General features: G+C 40.0%; 1 long non-coding RNA gene across 4 annotated transcripts; it reads left to right on the forward strand.

Moving 5' to 3' along the window:
- The first annotated feature begins 326 nt into the window (after window positions 1–326).
- On the forward strand, window positions 327–12,910 carry LOC106112322 (uncharacterized). 4 transcript variants are annotated; one of them, XR_008747903.1, is made up of 5 exons: window positions 327–344; window positions 2,516–2,612; window positions 7,902–7,982; window positions 10,931–11,074; window positions 11,881–12,910. It is a non-coding gene; the product is annotated as an uncharacterized LOC106112322 (long non-coding RNA). The 4 variants fall into 4 exon arrangements; XR_003553282.2 differs by lacking the exon at window positions 327–344 and adding an exon at window positions 2,166–2,351; XR_008747902.1 differs by lacking the exon at window positions 327–344 and adding an exon at window positions 2,416–2,439.
- Window positions 12,911–13,221: the final 311 nt, after the last annotated feature.

Below are 13,221 nucleotides of genomic sequence, written 5' to 3' on the forward strand. Positions count from 1 at the left end.
TTAAGGTCCCTTCCTACCCAAACCATTCTATTATTCTATGTTCCTTAGGACAGAAATGCTTTCATCCTGAGATCTTCTGCTCACTTGTTTAGGTGCCTAAGGGTATGTGTCTAAATCTAAGCTGTTCACTTACTTTTACTTCCCAGTTAGAGAAATCAGTACCTACACGGTATTATCTTCTCATGAAAGGTCAGAGGAATTGGCCCTGAATGTCTCCCAACAGGACAGACTAGGTGAAGGAGGCACCAGAGGGAGGTATGTCCTCCTATCCTGAGCTGCTGCTGAAGGACCTGGCTCCAGGCTAGGTGCTTTGAGTGTGACCGCTCCACCACTTGTTTTCCCAGGTATGTAAAATAATGCAGGTCAATGAAACTGAAAAATAATGCTGGTGGTGCTTGTCTCCCTTTCCAGAAACCTCCTCTCTACGGGGGAAGATTGTCCTGAATCATTAATATGAACTAGGCTGCTCATGATGGGTCAGAGCTGCTAAAAATGCCCTTAGCAAGCAACTTCTTCCGTTCCCTACAGACTGCTCAAGGATGGCACAATGTCAAATGCAAACTCACCTGCGATCATCCTATTGCGTGAATCCCATGTTGCAACAGTGCTAGGCTATTACATAGCAGAGGTCACGTATTTGCTGTGAGCGCTGAGCAGAGCTTGGGGTCTCGTGCAGTGCGTAGCACCCCGATAAGGAGCATGGTGGCACAGCGGTGTTTGTGCATGGCACGGGTGAGTTGGTAATGCCGGAGTTGCTTGTGGGCTGCAGTTATACCAAGATACAGCGTGTATACACACGGGTGTGCCTCCGGAGCGGTTGTGCTTGGATGGTGAAGGCCTGCCTACAGTGCCAGCAGGCAGCTGGAGGCTTGGCCTGGGGGTGAGGGCTCCTTCTCCACCACTATTAATAAAGATGTCAAAAAGGTACTCTGTGTTACCATGGCATTAAACAGGAATATGTGTTTAATTTACACATATATTAAATGCATATATATCTACTAAGGCACATGTACAACAGTTTCCTAAAGATCCTTCAAACAAAAAGTAGTTTCATTATGTCCCAGTGCTGTTGTTATGCTGGCCCCATAACATACGTACATCTCATGTAGGGATGTTCAGTTCCTTCTTTTTTTTTCTGAAATGGCTGCTTTTCTGCCTTTTTTTCTTTCTTGCTTTCTCTCTTTCTGGGAAATCATCTCTATAGTTATCGTTGTTTTTCTGGTTTGAGTTTGACAGTTTTCAGCAAGTATTTCGGTATGGGTGAGTAGTTTATACATACTCCAAGTCACTGCAGTAGAAGAAAAAGATCAATATGCTTTGCCTTAACTTTTCCTCTTTTCTGTTCAAATTATATGGTTTGCCAGGCTGCATAAAGAGCTTGGCCTTAGCAGCTAAGACACCAAAAGAACACCAAGCCTCAACTCAAACCTTTCCCTGGAAGAAGAGGGCATTATACAGAGCCTTTCAGTTAGGATTGTGGCAGCCCATTCTTGAAAGTTTAATGATTTAAGCTGAAAAAGCCAAACTGGTGTTCATCCCTTCTCCATGGCTGGTCCCAAGAGGGCAAAATATTGTACTTCTTGAATCACCACCATAATGACTCCATTGACTTCATCTTGAACTAACACCCCTACTATATGGAAAAAAATGAACCATGTTGTCTACCTTTAATAAGAATATTTGATGACCAACACGCAGAGCAGTAACAGGTCAGACTGTTTAATTCTGAGTTTAATAATGCCTCTGGGATATAAGGATTAGGGTGTGGTCTAGAGCTGGCTGAAGAGCAGAAATTCCTCTGAGAGAAGAATTCAAAGTTTTGGCATCATTTTGAGGTACCATTAAACAACAACAACAAAAATTTTAAAATTTCTGTCTAGGAAAATCTGAAGAAGAAAGAGTTAGCCTAATAGCAACATTTTGTTTCAAATCTAACTTTAAAAATTAATTTTATTCAGTGTGAAATAAATTTAAAAATAATAAATAATACAGAAAAAATCTCTCAAAAGTCTTGAAATCAGGTGTTTCAGCACTGCCAGATGTTTCCTCTGTTCCTCCCCTCACCATTGCTTTCTGGTTTCAACTATGAATTAATGAAGTTTAAGAGGAAGTGATCTGATAATCACAAACCAAAGCAATCTAGTTTTCTGTTGAAATACTTTTTAATGTCCAGTTGGTTTGAGGTGGATATGTACATACGCAGCATGTTACCAGCTTGGGTTCCAAATGAAAATTATGTGTGGTCACAGTTCATGAGAAAGTTGATAAAAATCGCAGCTATACAATTTCTAAAAGAACATACACCTCCAGAAGGGGCTAAGAATTCAGAAGTGTTTATGAAAAGCTACAAGGTGAGAATTTACATTTCAAAACTCAAAAAAAAGTATCTAGTTTCCTTCCGTTTTACAGACATCTAAATAACCCTTTTGATTTAATGTGGTACGACAGGAGGCGGGAGGTCAGAGAGGATGTAGTATGGGGTACTCCTTCTTCAATGAGTCCATTTTGATTGCAGATCTGAGAGCATCTTTTCAAAATGGCAAGTGAGGTTGTTTATGCAGAGGTATCAGCCAAGGAAAGAGTGCATTTCACTTCTCAAACTTCAGATACAGGTAAAAAATGGTCATTTTAATATTACTTACCTTTCCTTTGCTCAGTAACACATTCTGAAAACTTCCATTCTTTCTTAAATTGAAGTAATCATAAGAAGGTGAAGTCATGTTCAAAGCATTTTTATAACTATTAATATCCACCTCTGTTCATTATATATCTATTTGCTTGGCAAATTTATGTTTATTAATAGAAGGAATATTGAATTCTAGCAAAAGTAAAGAACTACCTGTAAAATCTCATTCTGGATTTCAGTAATACGGCTGAGATGTGCTGTTTCTGAAACACATTAATGATCAGACATCGAGAGTATTAATAAATATTACTGGAAACTCATTGGCAGGTACAGCACTGATGACACTGAATGGACTTCTCTCTCCCACAGTATATTTAAATTTTATATTTTATTTTCATTCATTTTCTTAGACACCAGAAGTTTTTTTAAAATTACAGGTCTGTTTATCTTTTCTTTCTCTCTTGCTCTCTTTCTCTTTTCTTGCTTTCTCTTTCTTTCTCTCTCATTCTTTCTCTTCTAAAACTTCTATGTTGAGAAAAATACAAGTAAAGCACCATTACAGGTTTTTATAATTTTGAGAAGTGTTAGTCCTACAATTTGTGTATGATCCACTGATGTCTTCAACTATAAAACTGCATCACTTTAAAAATTTGTTTTCAAGAAATGAAGCACAAAAAATAGCCATTAATGGCTGTAAGTAGGAAGTAATGCATGTTTTTAAAACAAAAGTATCAAGTTTTATTTTTTAGTTTCTGATCAAAAGACAGATCTGTGTTCTTCATTAGACAATTAAGCATGGAAAATTTATTTTAAATCATAATGTTGAGAGGTCAGAGTATGAAAGAAAAATGTGTCCTGAATACGCTAGCAAAGCAACTTTATTCTATAAAAGTAAGTTTTGTAGATTCGCTCCTTGGGACACTGCTAAAAACATCTGTATAGATATGATGTCTTTGTCTTTCATGTATTAACTCAGTTCACGCCTTAGATTGTGTGATCAGGTCACAGTAGAAGAGCTGTATTGCCAGGACAATCTTTGGTACCCCAGCGTAGAACTACCCCATAAGTATTTATTGGAGATGCACACATGTGGCCAGTACAACCATCTGTACAAAATGTTTCAAACTTTGAGAGCATAGAAGTCTGTTCCATCTAATTTTTTTCCTTTCCTCACCTGAGACTATCCTTTAAATTTCCCGTTGTATTTTAGAATTTTAAATGCTTTCACACAGCTTTTAATACACTTCAGTGAGTTATGCTTAGAAATTGCTGTTGTAAGTTATCCTGAGAGCCCTCTAACCCAGTAACATACTGCTGAAATTGCCAGTATGAGGTGCTTGGAAAGAGAGTATCTAAAAAATGTTCATGGCCAATTATGAGGCTAATTAAGTAATCAAATTTCAGGCAAAATATTTTTCACATGCTTTGGAGTATGACAGCATAGTGTTCACCCTTTCAATAATCTTTTTGAAAAGTCTCTTCAGTTGCAGTTCTCATATTCTTGTCACTTCTGTAAATCCTGCTTCTCTTTTGGTGTCCTAATAAATGCTTTAACAACATCCTAAAACAATGAGTTCTACAGACCAATTGCAATATTTATCATGAAGAAATACTTTAAATCAGTCTTGAATTTGCCACCTGTTAATAGTGTCAGTGTGTCCTAATGAGATTTAGTGAGAAAGCCACCTATCTATATAATTTTTTTCGTGTTCTTATATATATAAATTTGTGCTATATATTCTTATAATCTCTATCTTTGATTGCTGTATGTGCTCCATTGCTTTCATAGTTAAGGGCAGGAGTGCAGGAAACGGTAGTCCTCATCTGCCAAATGCTGTTAACTGCCCTGACTCTGGCTGCTGCATGAGAAAGATGCTGCATTCAACACGACAGGCATTTAATAATGCTTGGTTCTAAAAATGGTTTAAATTTGATGTTTTTTGTAAGTCTAAGGCAGATCTCAGCAGCTCTGGCACCCTTAGAAGATTGCTTTTCTTCAGGCAAAAGCTTGGTATTTGCCACGCTACAGTGAGTTCAGAGCAGTTGACTATCACCCACCTGCCTGAAAAAGCTCAAAGCAAGCAGTTGCTGTTGCTCCATGCATGTTTTCCATTAGATCATTGATACAGCAAGATTTGGAAAGGGTAAAGCTGCTCCTGTGAGATAGGAATAGCCTAGGCTAGCAAAGAAAAGCTGTTTCATACTGCCCTGCCTCTAAGCATTTATTTGAGCTACAGACATTTTGTGCTGTCTAATCTGATTACACAGCTCTAAGTTTGGTCTGCTTCCCCATGGCCACTATGCCTGTCCCCTGGCTCGTCTGTACCCCACTTCTCCTCTCCCTTCGGCCCCTTCTGCTTCCTTGAGCTTTTGCATGTGGTGGATAGAGCTTTTAATCTCCACATTGCTGGACTTGTCCTACATTTTGCACTGCTGAAGTTTGCATTTACTTGTCTTCCCCATGGCACTTCAGAGAAAAAACTGGTTTCTCTCCTAAGAAAAACCCCACCCTATTTCATACGCTACCAGTGAGCAAGTTTGCTGTAAGTAGCTCCTGGGAAATGAGGCAAAACATGCAAAGCAGGCAACCTACAAGGCGGTGTGTTACAGATGATCTAAAAATACTTCTTCCTTTCTTCCTTCTGCTGCCACACCTACTGAAAACTGTTGGGGTCAGTCAGGTATGTCCCATCACTCACTTTCCCTCTCCCTCCTTCTCTGACAGTTCATTTATGAATTTAATATCACAAGATGGAGGATTAACTGCGTCATAGAGTAGTTCACCACCTCACTAAACCTGCAGTCAGTTTCCTACTAATACTTCTTCCCCTGAGCTTTTCTGATTGTACAATAATGATGATTTGGCCCATAGTCCTGTAGACGCCCTTTGGGTAGTGAGACGTTTTCTGAGTGTACCTTTCTTTAAGTGTATGAATTCGAAAGCATTGCCTAAGTCATGCAGCTCAACTGCATAATAGAGGTCAGGTACCTGAACATCATCTTTGCCCTCCTTGAGCTTTACCTCTAGCCACTGAACTAAACAGCCAAAATACGTGCTGCTTTTACAGTGTTAGCAAAACAGTTCTCTTCTGTCATGCAGATGGCCAGTGTAAGCATCCATGCATAATAACAGACAAGTGCAGACAAGGCCTCCAAAGATAAGGGGAGCAGTACTTAGCTCTTGGTGTTAAAGCAAGGCAATCTCAGCAAACCACCCACTTTCTTGGGAAAATGAATGGTTGCTATTAAATACCCTGTTGCCAGTTCCTTTCCCAGCCCAGGCTGCATTATGGTGATCAAGCACTCCTGATAGTCCAGCAGACTGGGAGTTCTTCTCCATTGAGGCGGGGAAGGCAGGGAGCATGCAGTTTGCCAGGCAATCCACACCTTTGGGGATACCCACCTTGGCAACATTTTTTACGCTCTCCATTAGTTGTAAAAACCTTGTAACAAGCAATGAAAACTATTTTATTAATGGTTGCAACTATGACTGTCATAACCATGCTGGTGGCTACCAGGGCATATGAGAGTTTTCTGCTCACTGACCACCAGAGACGGAATGGAGAGACCTCCAGCAGCCCCCGGTCTCTTCCATGTCACATTTGAAAGCCTAATGTGAGACAGTGCTATAGAAGGTACTGGTGTGCTTGCCACGGGCTCCATGCATAGCAAGAGGCAATCCTTTTGCACTTGGAAGGCAAGTAGTTTTCAGAGGGAACAGGTGCATGTTCTGAGGCAGAAGCATCTGATGAAGATTTCTTCCTGATGTGTGTAAAGGCAGTCAGATCAAGTGTAAGGATAGAGGAGCCTTTTTTGCAAAATAAAACCTAAAAACAGGTATCTGAGAACAAGGATGGCCTAGGAAGATCTTTATCCTGATGAACAGCTGACAAATGGGGAAAAAAGTCAGGAAGGAGCACAATCAGTAACACTTGGAAGAAACAGACAAGAAAGCAATGACTGGAGTAAGATCAGTTGTTCCCTGTGGTTTCTAGACCTCATTACAACAGTGTAAATGTTCACAGTGAGAGAAAGACCTGCTCCATTGCCTTGGTTTGTGATATGGGGATTTCTGAGCCCAGAGGAGTGGGTGCCTGGACTCAGTGGAGATGAAGGCTGCTGCAGTTTGAGCGGTCGTGCCAGCTCTGCATTGAATATGGAAAGCTTCACTTGCAAATGATTCTTAGTCATGGAAAGCATGTGTCCAGGGCACTGATGTAAGAGAGGAGAGCACCTAGTCTGCTGGCAAGTGAAAATGGTCATAAATTAGCAAGGCGATAATATAGATTCAAATAAATCTTGTCTTCAGTTCAGTGTTCTCTCCCCAGGTCTCTGTCTCCTGTGACTAACGGTGGGGTGGACACCCAAAAACCTGCTTTTCGATTATTCTGGTTGAGAATTAACTACAGACATGCTTCCCTTTCCCCTTTCTGTAGAGAAAGTTAATTTCATCATTTGTACTGAAAATCTGTGCTGTCTGTAGTGGTGCTTACCAACCATTAATTAAAACTTCATTTAAATACTTGGAAGAATGAACTTGAGGAAGAAAAATCTGTGGATGAAATTAAAATAGTATGTTTACATTTTGTGTAATGTTTTACTTTTGGTGGTTTACTCTGAGTTGTTAAAAATTATGTTTAATTCATAAGTGACTGAAAAATAGCTTGTCTCTGCTTTATGCTCGTGCATAGCTTTGTTCCGATAGGGACTGTGCTCCTCTTTGTGAAAGAAGAAACAGCAGAAAACGGGCATGGTTTGTACCCAAGTATAAGATCTGAATTCACTAGGAGGAAAAAAATTATTGAGAAGTAAATAGAAATAAATTAATTTAGCCAAAAAAAGTTGCCATTGATTAACTTCTACTTAAAGATTGACAGACTGTATACATGTGTGTAGAAGATATGGAATAATAAGAAGAAAATAGAATTAATAATAAAATAGTTCACTGTGTGATAACCTACCAAAAAAATCCTAGAGAGTTTTTTCCAAATTTTCTAAAATTGAATAACTGCCTAACATTTTTTATATTTATTTGGAACACTGCACAGCAGGACAATTATTTACATGAACTCTTCTAGTAATTTCTTTTTGGCACATGCATTCAGCGACATGCAGGTCTTATCAGAAAACCAAAAATGAAAACAACCTCTCTTGCATGTTGTTGCTCTTCCCATTTTCTGAGACAGTCTGATGCTGCAGGGTACTGGACCCAATAAGAATGGCAAGGGTCGGCCTTGGGCAGGTTCTCTAATTGTAGCACTTTTTGTAATTACAGGTGATCCAACCATATACACAGAGCTGAAGGTGAATCGGCAATCTGACAGACCTGACAGCACACCCAAGACTACACATACAGGTAGTATCTTACCTACTGTAAGTACTACTTACCTACTTAAAAGTATGCAATATTGCAGGATACTTTGCATTTTCCTATTATATTTTATCTTCTATTGTGGAAGAGTTGCTTAGAGCTAGGTGCCCAAAGAAATGCTAATACGATCTAAGCAAATTAAAAGACCTTAAAAATCTTTCCCTGGTGCTGGTTTTCCCTGGGGGTGCCTGAAGGCTGCTGGTGATGGTGTTTTTAAGGTCAGCAGGTAAAGTCACAGGCCCCCAGCTCTGCATTAGGCTGAACTTCTTGTGTCTCAGCCTCAGTTAAGCCTCTGAGGATTCACAGTGTCAGTGTCCCTGCCTCTGGGGCTCAGCCTAGTGAGCCTTTGGCAAGTGTTTGTGCTACCAGTACAGCTTGCACCTGGGATAAAGGGTAGCCCCAGGGCCCACTGGTGTGGACACAGCATTTGTGTCCACCCTCCCCAGAGCAAGCTACGCTGGAGCAAACCAGCTGCTTCTGTACAGAGTAACCCTGGTCGCTTACCTCCCGTTTGGTTGTGGAGTTCTGGTTCAGAAATGCTTGAATTTAAAGGCTGTGTTGCATGTTTCCAGAGTGCCTTTTGTTTTTTAAAGTATGGCATAGGAAACATTGCAATATGCTTCTGGGAACGCAGCAGGGGGTCTCACATGGATCATGGGAATGTCCACTGGGGCTGCACCTGGAGATCAGTTCTAGGCCGAGGAAGTAAAATTTGGCACTGTCCATACCTGCACCATGGGAAAGGAATGATTCTCTGAAATACAACCAGCTTTCTTCTGAGAAGGGACCAGATAGTTCATCCCAGAAGGATCACAGAAGAAAATGAACACACACCATGCAGGCAGTGTGGTCCATTGGAGGACCAGGACAAACCGCCATTCCGTGCCTCTAGTGAGTTAGACCTACACAAAACACAGCAACTTCCCACTGTTCAGCAGCCAAATAGCACACTTTTCCAGGGTATGAGACAGTATCACGTTCTGTCTTTGCTGCAGGTGATTTCAGTACATTTCTCCCTGCTGCCCACTCCAGAGGGATGCTCAGAACGTGGTTAAAATTCATTTTGCAGTGGAGGCACTTGCAAACTCTTCCATTCTTTTTAGCAACAATTTCCATGTATTGTTTTTCATTTCTAAATGCATTTAGGGTGAATGAATGACAATAGTCAGCAATAGCATTTCAGGCACAGAAACTAAGTTACTTTTAGAAAGTGATAGCTAGAAAGTAAAGATTACGTTTTGAATAGCTTTTTGACAAGTTCAGATAAATGGTGTCTATCTTTTCTTAAGTGAAAATTTCAAGAAACATTAAACTGTTTTCTCAAACTGTGTAACCAACCCTGAAAGTAAATTTTGTTCTGCAAAGTGAAATAATATATTGGATATGAGTTTTAACTTTCCTGTGTGAGAAGGAAAGCAAATGTTGCATTCATGTGATACGTAAGAACTAAGATATTTTTATATATACATATATTTAACATAAGAATTAAGATATTTATAGAAAGAATGCTAGTTGCAGAAAATGCTAGTGAGAACAAATGTTTCCACTGGTGGGTTACTTTGGCTTTACCACCACAAGGAAAAAGAAACTGAAAGCTTCAGACAGTCCTTCTGATTAAAAGTGGCGGTCAGGCAGACAAGAGGCTAAGTGGAGATCTTGGTCCTGCTATTGAAAAGGTAAAACCAATTTACTGGCTTCATTTAAATACCCTCTGACTTTATGCCAGTGAAACTGGGATTGGACCAGATCATGAAAAGTATTGTCAGTAATGCAGTTTTGATATATCACCATTTGCCTACCTGTTCGTTGGCTGCCTTTTTATACCCCAGTCCTCACTTGCTCCATTCCTTTCACTGATTCTCCTACACTGTCCATATGTCCAGATTTTCAGAATTTTATTCAAGGAATATCAAAATCTATATACGCTATACATACGGATAAATGCTCTAGGTGAGTTCTTTCCCTTCACATTTTTCACTGAAACCTCTTTAAAAACACAGAAGTTGGCATTTTTTCTAATTCTGGTTTAGCTGGGGTATGTGTGGTGGTGTTTACCATACAGATCAGCCTGGAAAGTATTAAGAAATAGGGGATCAAAAGAACACAATGATCCTAGACAGGATTATAGTTGTAGCAGAAAATGATGGAGGCAGGGATTTAACAAATAATTAACCATGTTTCTTTGTTATGCTTAAAAAGGATGATAATCTGGAAAAAAGAGTGTCTACTCTAGCATATAAACATACAAAACCTTTTTTTAAAGCCTGAATGTGAACTTCAAGATTACCTTAGGGGTCTTCAGTTGTGTAACCTCAGAAAAATAACCCATGATAGCACGACGATTGCAAGCCATTCTCCAAGGGAAAAGCAGGGTATATTCCAGAGCAAGAAGCACTGGCAGCACTGTGCGGGCACCACAGGCAAACTGCATGGCGGAGTGTTGACACAGCAGTGTTGGTAAAAGTTGTGCACTGCCATAGGAGCTGAGAGGTCACATTTTCAGGCATCTTCTCAACAGCTATGATGATAAAAACTAGGACTGGTCAGGGAAAGGGCTCTTCTGACCCTGAAAATGTGATTTTATATGAAAATATACATAGATACAGGTTTATACACATATAAACCTATATACAAATATAAATCTGTACTTTTTTTTTTCACTTAATAAGTAAAATTCTAGGACCCACAGCTTTCCAGTTTTCAGGCATTTGGGTTTTAGTTAAGAAAAGAATTTCCAAAGCAAGATGTAGCTTCTACAGGTACATTTAGCTGAAAAAACTTCAAAAAGCTTTTGGTTCCAAATGCAGCACACAGTGTTAACAGATTCCTGCTGAAGGCCTAGCTACAATGATTTTGCATATTCTTGTTACTTGGAACAAAAGTTGACTTGTTTCTGCCTGTGGTGAGACCCCTATCCCTTGTCCCTTTGGCAGTGACCTGCTTGCAGAACCCACACTGGTGTTACATTGCTGCCACCCTGTACTTCACTGCACTGATTCTGCTTATCACTGTCATCATCTTGGCGACGAAATGTCAATACCTCTGAGGGAGACCCTGCTGTCGTGCTGATTTACAGGGTAAGCCATTTTTAGCTGTGTTTGTGTTTTTGTACAATACATTTGCATTTATCAGAGGACCTGCAAGGAAGCATCCCAAAGCAAATGCTAAAGTCGCCATCACAAATTCAACCAGTCAGCAGTTCACAGTCACAAGAGATAACATCCAGCTCCCTGCCACCAATGCATGCTGCACTTAATGGAGCATGTTTGGCTTAATGGAGCATACAGCAGCTTTGGCAGAACCACCTGCCAGAGCAGATATTGGTTCTGCTGCTTTTATTCCAAGAAAATGTCTCCCATCTGTGGAGTGAAATAACACCACAAGCCTGCCATGACATGGAACAAGGACATGTCTGGGTGCAGCTAGAGGTGATACCCATAACCACTATCCAGGCCAGGACTGACAGTGACCTGGTGAAGTGACAGGAGACAGGCCAGCTGTGGTGTTCAGTCTAGGATTTAAAGGAAACCAAAAGAGTTGTCCGATTTGGACTAGGAACCTCCAGAGAACATCTTCCCATCCACACCCAATGCTTCTTGTAGAGCTACAGATTGTGTTTAATCACTCTTCCAGGTTGCTCTCCCTGGAAGCTGTCACTGACCCTGCTAAAGACACCATGTCCCATCCTGTGCCAGAAACAGTGCCCCTATCACTAAGTGGTTCCCTAATCATATCTGCATGACCATGCCTCCATCCTGCAGCACATCACATCTTGCCATGGTCCTCATGGCATATGGGAGCCTTCTCTTTACTCATAGGACACTCACAGCAGGTTGAACTTCAGTGAGATACTCCTGTTAGCTTTTATCTCTTTTATTTCCAGATAACTCAGCACAGGAAGGCTCTGCTTCTTCAACAAAACAAGACATAATGCTTATTTACTTTTGCATTATTTTTTTCTGAAGAAACTTTTATGAAAGAAAAGATACCATCAGTCTGACCACCCTTCAGTTCTGTCTTTCAGGATCTCCATTAAACCTTTAACCTCTCCATATGTGGACAAAACATATTTTATTACTTTTATTTGGAATTTGCTTAATCCTATAATACCAGCAACCATGCAATTATATCAGTGTATGCACCAAGGCATGGGCTTAAGCTGCTGCATCAAAAGTTGGAACTGGATCTTGTCCAGACAACACATCACCAGGTGGCTCAGTTTGAGACATTACTTTTAATTCACACCTGACTTGATTTTGCAATAATTTGCAGCATAGGTAGGCTTTTAGATTCCATATGTGCAAGTGCAAAAAATTGTGGGTAAAACAGAGAATGTGAAAGGTTGCACTGAACTTTTTTTGAAGCCCATGGTTGGATGTGATTTTTCTTCTGACAGCCTTCAGTGGGATTTGTATGAAACGAGTATTGAAGGTGAAAGAAACTACTTGTTTAGTAGAAAAGTCTCAGCCCCATCACCTGCATTGGCTTGAATAAAATTATTCTGTTCTACTTGTCCAGAAGAGCATCTCACAGAGATACAATATGTTTCTTCTGTCTCAGGTCATATTTGTATTTGTTTTGTTTTTTCCCAAAATGCTGTAGCTTCATTTAAATCAGAGTCCTCCACCGGAACTGAGCCACCTCAGGTTCAAATGCATTTGTCCGTAATTACTATTTTGCTGTCTGTTTTTATATTATTTTCAGTTCCCATCAGTTATAATTTCTTTGGAACAGGCTGATATCAATGATTTATAGACCCTGAGTAACAAGGGTCTGTATAGCAAATATTTCTAGAATTGTTCCCTGTACCTAAGCATATCTGTACTTAAGCCATGTTGCTGCTGTTGATAATATACCACATTTTTATAGTGTATGCACCAGAAATCAATAAAGAGATTTAGTAAAGCACTTGACATGCTGGTGTTTGTTCTTATGTCAGTCAGACTAGAAGGAAAAATAACATGTATTGTATTAGCTGTTGTCACAAAGCATGATGCTGCTCTGGTAAGTACTGTCTGAAGACAGAATCCCTGCCCCACAGAGTCAGGTACCAAATGAATAGTAGACAAAAATGGTTATGTTTTTCTTGAGATCATCCTTTTGTTTGCCAGGTGCTCTGGTATAAATCCAGGTATTCAAATGCCATGGAGAAAGAAATGTTTCAAAACCAGAGATAATAAAAAAAGAGGTGGCAGGTGACATTTTGACCTGAAATGGACCTGCA

Source organism: Falco peregrinus, chromosome 6, assembly GCF_023634155.1.
Source record: "Falco peregrinus isolate bFalPer1 chromosome 6, bFalPer1.pri, whole genome shotgun sequence".
NCBI classification, from domain to species: Eukaryota; Metazoa; Chordata; class Aves; order Falconiformes; family Falconidae; genus Falco; species Falco peregrinus.